The following is an 8,302-nucleotide window of genomic DNA, read 5'->3' as shown; positions in this document are numbered from 1 at the left end:
CAAAGGAAACAAATATTTTCAGACCATCCCACGGCGAAATTCGGAAGGCACATCCACTCGTCAACGTTATGAATATTTTACAATGCACTATAGCTGAAAAATATCTGACGGTGGTTTGTCATGTTGGAAAGGCTAAAGTAAAAAAAAGAAAAAACTGGGATGATGAAATTTTAGTTTCAACCTGCCAAAACCACTTTCACCCCATTGCTTGCGCCGCTCTACCAGTACGTTGTCCGTTCGCGGGAACGTTGTAACTCACCGAAGGGCGGATTGAAACATCGAACCGTGGACAGGATTGCGGATATAGTATCAGTGTGAAAGCTGATTTTCCACTGTGCCCCATGTCCCAACGTGCCCCACCTTCCCCTGCGCAATTTTTACGTTGAGGTAAGTGGGGAAGGTTAAGACACTTTTTTCATTTGCATTTTTTGAGCTGTTTATTTTGCACATTCATTACGAGGATTAATGCAGGGCAAGGAAGTTTTTATTCAGCGACTAAAAAATTCTCTTGCGACACACATCTTACCACCAAAATGCTTTGAAAAACGTATGTCAAGTGTCCTACTGTACCCCACTTGTGGGGTATATTCGGACAGACCCTGTAGCACAATAGGTCGTTCTGTTTAATTCAACGAAATATGCCCTTAAAAAAGCAAACAATATTCATCGAGAGAACGACAGACTTCACATTTCGAAATTTAATATTTTTGAAATCAATGTTTAACCCTGCTAAAACGCTTAATCAAAATATTTCAGATATTTTTCAAAAATACTCCGTAAACAATTTAAATTACTTTCATTTTCGAATCTGAAACGGAAAATATTATTAGAAAAAAAGCTGGAAAGGTGTACTTTTAGTTTCAACCCCCAAAAACAATTCACGTCGTAGCTTATGTCGCTCTACACAGTCGTTGTCTGTTTGCGGGACTTTGTAACACATCTAATTGGGGATTCAAACATCGAACCACAGGCTGGATATACTACGAGTGTGAGTGCTGATTTTTAACTGTGCCCAATATCCCACTTTCTTCACAGCCTACAGCGTTATGCAAAGCGATGTGGCGTCGCATGAACACCATATACGTGAATGTCGTAATCGGACTTTGCATTATTTTGCAAACTTGGCGTCAAAATCATTTACATTGTTTTTTTGTTCATAAGCCGCTGAAATCGCGAACATATATTCTGCAATGAAATATGTTATAACTTATACGTAAGGTAGGAAAGACGCTCGCACATATCTGGGAGATGTTTTTGTACAACCATCAAAATTATGCGACGTAACAAATAGGCAACTATTCAATTGAATCGTGCAACAACGTGATGTAAGAACATTGGGAATTACAATATATTTTTTGCTTATTTGTTGCTGTTTATTTGAGGCTTACTGCACTAAAGCACGTTTGATTTTACTGGAGAAAGACACACAGATGGGCCTGACTGTCCATATAGAACAATATCATCCATGGTTTTTCAGTCCACAATTGTTTTAACAATAACAATATTACTCTCAACTCAGTTCACTAAAGTTTGCAATGGAGACAAAAACACTATTGCTGGTTAAATCCACATTGAACAAATTAATTACTAAATACCATTGAAGATTTGTTAATTAGCCATCGAGATACTCATCGTGACTGAGATTGGGAGATACGGTAGGTAAACAACACAATAGTTGTATATGTTAACATCTCTGCTGCAAGGTTAACTTATATTGTAGCATAAGTGTCAGCATGTTGTTTCAATACTGCTTTTAGTTAAGTGCTATAGACCTTATCGTGATTGAACTGGAATAAAAATAAATAGGCTCATGAGTACATGATTGGAAAAAAGTTGGATGGAAAGTACCATTGATCCAAGGCAGATCTTATCAGAGGTGATTGGAATGCTAATGGCATAAGTGTTTGCTGTAAATTGAGCTAGAAGCATCAATCATTTTTATCATTGCAACTAGCAACTTGAGCCGCCTAAATTCGAATTCCAAGCTAAAAAAAAGCAACGAGTAACACTCATACAAGCTCACTCTTTCAATTTCTTCCCTGCTCTGCGGGTTATGAATGAAGTCAGCAATAGAGTCTTGTGTATTGTTTTTGGGTTTCCGTCATAAAAGTAAAAAATATACAAAATATGTTTTAGATGTTGATGAATACGCAGTGCCACTGCATTTGGAAATGCACAAGATTTAGCACAGCTCTCAATAAAAATGATACACTGACTAATTTAATAGATTATGGTCGACAACAAGTCGATGACCTGTCTGGAGTGGTCAATAGCATACGATCTTGAGGCAGATAATTTGTATTGTAGGGACGCCACGTTGTATTCTAGGGATTGTGTCAAGGGCCGCAAACAGTTTTTGATATATTTTAATAATATATATATGCTCGGAGCATATTTTTAGATAGATGTAGTTTGTAACATATTTTGCGATGTAACTAAAGGTTTTGTTAAAGCTTTGTTATTTTCTTAAATTTCAAATTCCAGTTACGTATTAATTTCTTTCATTTCACTATTATTGCAATTTTGTGTATTTATTACAAAAAATCATAAATTTTTATATACAACTATTCAAAACATTTTTGAACTAACTTTTGATAAGAAAAGAATAATACATGCACTAAAAATGGCATATTCTTAATGTATAAACTTGAAATTTACAAAAATACAGAATAAACTTAATGTTTTAAACTTTAATTAAGGAAGTCACGTGATCATCAGTTAATTATGAATCGTTGAGAATGTTTGATTAATTTCAGAAAGGAAAGCAGCTGTACACATTTATATGTGGCCTTTTAAATTTGCAGACATCCCATCAATTCTAGTAGCAACTGTATTTATTGTCAACGATGAAAAAGTGCGCTTTATCTGGGCATAAAGTTTCAACTGTTTTTTCAATGCAGTTTTCTATGAAAGCTCCATCAGTATAAGGCTTTCCAAAAACTCCAATCATCTGACGAAGTTCGAAGCTAATTGTAACAGTGGCAACGTCACTTACAAATTTTTTGAAGCGAATTTGCAGCTCATTTAGCTACGCTGCAACAGTTTCATGGTTCGAAGTTGATCTTTACATTTGGGATATCGACGTCTTTGCTTGTTCTTATAACGTCTAATTATATTGTATTTTTTCATTGTACTGATGGAAATGTGACAAAATAAACTAAGTCCTTCAGAATATTGAGAAATGTAGATATATTGCAACTCCCATTTTTCTTGAAAAATGCGACCTTCTTCATGTACTTCAATGTTTTTTTTCAAGTATTCAAGTATTCTTTTGCTAGCTTGAAGTGTATCTATAGATAAAAACCTTACAAAACATTATACCTTTTGTTAAGCGTTTGAGGACCGCATTGGAAGTTCCCTGATGCCGCGTGTTTGACAGCTGTATGTGTAGTTGTCTAATTAGTTGTATCTTTCTAATTCAGCAATCATGGCGTTAGTTACTTGTTCTTGTCGCGGCCTCACGGTCAATAAAAGGCCCTGACCAATAAATTAAGTTTCTTGATAGGGCGAGTTTCAATGTATAACCAGATCTTTATATCAGTGATTTTCCCTTCGCAAGACTGACGACGTACTTGTTGCGATTGGTATACATACTTGGTTAATAGACGAACTCCTGCACATTCATCAGTATTATTTATACTTTATAGTCCATTCTAGTTTTCTTGCAGTAACAGCAATAACTTGAGAGTTCGGCATTGGTTGCGGCATTTCCTCCAGTTGCGACGCCAAAAGCCTCTAGAAATCAAATAAATAAAAAAGTACGCACTCATTCGAAGTATAGTTACTGAACGAAGACCTGAGACGCCCTACAATATCGTCAGACGCATTATGTCTTTTACATGAAAATTCAATATTTTGCAACTAAATCATAATACTGTATCACTGCACTCTGCCGACTTCTTCGGGGACGATGCGTCCCGCAAGAAAAAACAATTATTCTATCTAAAGACAATTAAATATCTAAAGGTTTACCAAATAAATTTCACGGTGTGCTAGCGATCGGCATGCAATTTTGCGGCATTTGCAGTGACACATACATTTTTACGCCTTTTCCAACACCATTTTGATCCATTCTTAAATGATTTACTGAAAACCGAACATTTCCTGGCTTGCTCTCAATAATCTATTCACCAAATGAACCATCCGAGATACGTGAAATGCGCGCTTATATATCTTAGATAAATTCGACAGCGAAGTAAGTGGCTGTTCTTACCTGGCATTGTTGGGAGCAAAAGGCACGAGTAAGCGTCGTATTACGTCATTATACAAAATAAAATTGGGCTTGCCCTCAAAATTTTGGTCTGGCTTTGCTCTAGACCAGCCTTCTCAACCGCCGGTCCGCGGCAACCTTGCTGCCGGTCCGCCAAATATTTTCCAATATTAGTATATTATAAGCAAATTGCAAAATACAGAGTATTGACGGCATGTCCGTTATTTATTTATTTTTTTCTAATTCTCATTGATTCGTAGTACCGTTATGTGTCTAACTGTTGGACCAGAGGTGGGCAAGGTGTACAGACCGGGGGTCAACAATTTTGCCCATCTAGACTGGCGGACCATGGAAGTATGAAGTAAAATGTGAAAGTTACATTTATGGATAATATTTGCAGTGCTACAAAAGTGGAAAACGATAAGCCCCATGCCAAAACTAAATTTTATCGCAATCCCAACAAATTCCTTGAGCTATTTTTTGCTGAAACAGCACAATTTGGATTTAGTTTGGTTGTAACACCATCAGGCGGGCCAAACTGAATTACCTAACAGGCCGGATTCGGCCCGCGGGCCGTAGTTTGCCTATGTCTGTGTTAGACTCTAACAACCAAACTTGGTGAGATTGCAAGCCCTGAACGACTGGATGTTCGTTAAGTCTATGACCTCATAATAATAACGGCAACTAGCGTAATAACGAAGGAGTTTGATAGCACATACCGTGTTTGCCCAAAAATAAGACTGGGTTATATTTTAATATTTTTCCGAAAAATAACACTAGGGCTTGTTTTCGGGGGATGTCTTATATTTTTATTTATCAAAAACAAAATTCAAAAGTAAAGAATTACGATAATTTCAAATATATATATATATAAAGTATGAAAACCGATATCCTTTTACTTATAAATACCACGTTTTTATTCAAAACAACTGCGAAACATAGATTATCAATCATTTAAAACGTGTCGGAGAGATTTCTTGATATCGACTAGGTCAAAAAAAAGTTTGCGTTATTGACTAGGTCTAATTTTAAGGGGAGGGCTTATATTAAAATATTTCTTAAAATTCAGGCTAGGTCTTATTTTCACGGTATGTCTCAATTTCGGGGAAACACGTTTCACGTTTCAAAAGAAACCCAGCGGTGAAAACCAAGTTAGTGGTGTTTACAGGAAGAGAATGCTACTTCAATTTTACAACATACCCCTAAACGACCTTGCAAGTTGCAGCATAATTGATATGGATCATGCGGAAACAAGCAAAAAACGAGAGGGATATTTTATTGAGCACTATAATAAGTATTCGGAGCTAGGTTTCACTATTGCTCCCATCAGCGAAAAAGTACCGCTTCCTACGTGCCTAGTCTGCGCCAAAATTCTTTCAAACGACGCAATGAAACCCGCAAAGCTAACGAAATCGTGTGGAAGTCAACGCTCTTCTTTGCCTTGCACAAACTTCATTATAACTACGTTCAACACGTATAATATTAAAACGACAGCAGCAATTTTCTCATTGAATTGGATTGTCTTCTTTTGCACCGCTTACTTTTGTCGTAATTGCATTCTTTTGATTATGTTTTGTGTTCATGACATTTTTGGTCATTAACTTTGAAGGTCCGCTGGTCCGCGAAATTTTTTTTGAAATTTTACCGGTCCGCGAACTGAAAAAGACTGAGAACCACTGCTCTAGACGAAATCCACAGGTATTATCAATTCAGAGAACAATTCGAATATCCATTCTATACCATCCATTAATATATACTTTGACGTATTGGGGGTGGTTGTGAGGTAAAGTTCACTTGCCGATTTACCAGCATGAATCAATACCAATATAGTGTGAACTGAATTGGGTCTTTAGCAGTTGTAATGAATATTGTAAATTTACTCAGGAGAAGCCATCTCCTGGCGCTATATAGAAATTTTCTTTGTTTGATTCAGGTAACACCTCATTTTTAAAGATTTTGCTATTCCAGAAGACCCACCTCTGCAAAAACAACTTCGTAAAAACAAATGTAGGCAATTTAGCTTGCATGATGTCTGGCAGAAATGTTCCTTACTTCACACGTCAACAACGTCAGCAATAATTTAAATAAAAATACCCTTTTTCCCGTTCCCATTTTCATGCGCTTTGGATTGAAGCAGTTTACCTGTGTTTTTTTATCAAGTCTGTGCTATGTTCGTTTCACTCGTTCATAATGTCCAACTGGCCCGAATAAATTCTTTGAAAATGATCATATTTAAACCAATACTCGTATATATACATATATTATTTAAGCAAGAAATATAAATTGAGATCTTTTGAAGGTTTTCAAAGTTTAAAAGTTGGCGAGATTCTACACGACATATGCGGCACGATATATTTAACATTAATTTAACTTGATGGATTTTAAGTTTCGTGGGAGATCGATTATAGGTATTGATCGTAGACTACTAACGTAAATTGCCCATAAGGTACGAAAATGTCGCCTAAAATGCATTAATGTATTAAAAATTCCTAACAGAAACAATTCAACTCACTTGCAAATATTATTATTTTACATTTCATTTTATAAGTTTCTGCGCATGGATGTATCTTCACATAGAATAAGAAATCACCTAGCCAGAAGCGTTTGCGTTCTGAAGTCAGAGTAAACGACGATATGGAGCACTTGCACAAAACATTGTGTGATGTGATAAATGTTTGAAAATTTTTTGGGGTTTGCGATATTTGAATTTTTAAATAATAATTAAATTGTCTTAGGGAAGTCGTAAAACATAAGCAAAAGTAGTGCAGTGCAGTGCCATTTCCCGGAAGTGGAATGTTGACTAGGATGTTTATCTCGGGAAAAAATGTTGCCGCAGGCCGAAACTTGCGGTTTTCTCAATTTAAGAACTGCCACTAAGTTATAATGTATTCTTGGCCATGGATGTATCGTGCAAGAAATCCACGTCCACTTGAAAATTGTATCAAAGATCATGCTTGAAAAAACTGTGAATGTTTAAAAAGAAGAAAATGAAAGCTCAATTAGTGTTTTCCTTTGCACTTTCTACAAAATTCATGATATCTTACCTAGGAGGCAGACATTGAGACCATATACGGAAGCATACTTTTCTCTTCACTTTTCATGTAAAGTATAATTCAACAGCCACATAAACCATCTTCAAACCTATCGTATACTAAATTAAAACTCTCACAAAAATCAAACTCAAAACAAGGAAATCATGCCTAAAATTTTACAACAAAATTATACAAACCCGTAACCTAATAAGGATATCACATCAGGGAGACTCGTGCTATTCATACATACAAATTACAAATGTGTTAAAAATCAGAACACTCGTGTCGTGGGTCGTGTGATAAACTGTGAAATTCTTATTTTACTGAGGGCTGGGGTTTATTCGGGGATGAGCATCAGAATAAAATGCTGGTCTAATTCGAATTCTGACGGGGCAATTTTATCTAGTTCCCGTAATCCTAATAGTTCGGAGTCTGGGCTAATGTCATGGTTGTGAAATGCATCGCAATCATGGGTTGTTCTATCACAATTTCCCTTACTATGTTTAAGAAAGTTGAAATGAACGTTTATAGTTTTACCACTGCACATGCTAGTCACTGTGGACGTCACTAGATATAAAACGCGCTTGACATGGATCCACCTGAAGACACAAATGGTCAATAGGAGTCATCCCTGTGAACGCTGGGCATTGTACAATCAGTAATTTATTTTTTCACAAACAGAAAAAAAAAACTTTATGAAAATGAATATATATAATAAAGGCACTTAAATATGGCATTTCATGGTGAAAGGAATCGCGAGCAGCGACACCCGTGAATTAGTCTAACAGAAATATAAACAGAAGAGAGATACTACAACACCCGTAAGCGCAATATCCCAAGTTGTGGGATTGTTGTAACCACAGTTTCGCAACGTTTGGATTACAATCTTGATCGATCTTTGAACGGCGCCATTTCCCGCTGATTTGCGGCAGTGCGAGTCTTCCTGAATCTCATTTTCGACACAAGTCGGCAAAGATTCTGATTTTGCAATTTTGTTTTCGGTCCGCATACATCACTTCTGGAACGCCATGAACAGTTAATCATCTATCGTATATCGACG

The 8,302-nt window shown here is 36.4% G+C and overlaps 1 long non-coding RNA gene across 1 annotated transcript; it reads left to right on the top strand.

Moving 5' to 3' along the window:
* The first annotated feature begins 1,703 nt into the window (after positions 1-1,703).
* Positions 1,704-2,913, top strand: LOC144422252 (uncharacterized). The gene is made up of 2 exons (XR_013475240.1): positions 1,704-1,876; positions 2,805-2,913. It is a non-coding gene; the product is annotated as an uncharacterized LOC144422252 (long non-coding RNA).
* Positions 2,914-8,302: the final 5,389 nt, after the last annotated feature.

Source organism: Styela clava, chromosome 4 (genome assembly GCF_964204865.1).
Source record: "Styela clava chromosome 4, kaStyClav1.hap1.2, whole genome shotgun sequence".
Taxonomy (NCBI): domain Eukaryota; kingdom Metazoa; phylum Chordata; class Ascidiacea; order Stolidobranchia; family Styelidae; genus Styela; species Styela clava.
Note: the sequence above shows the minus strand (reverse complement) of the source record. Positions and strands in the feature narration are given on the sequence as shown.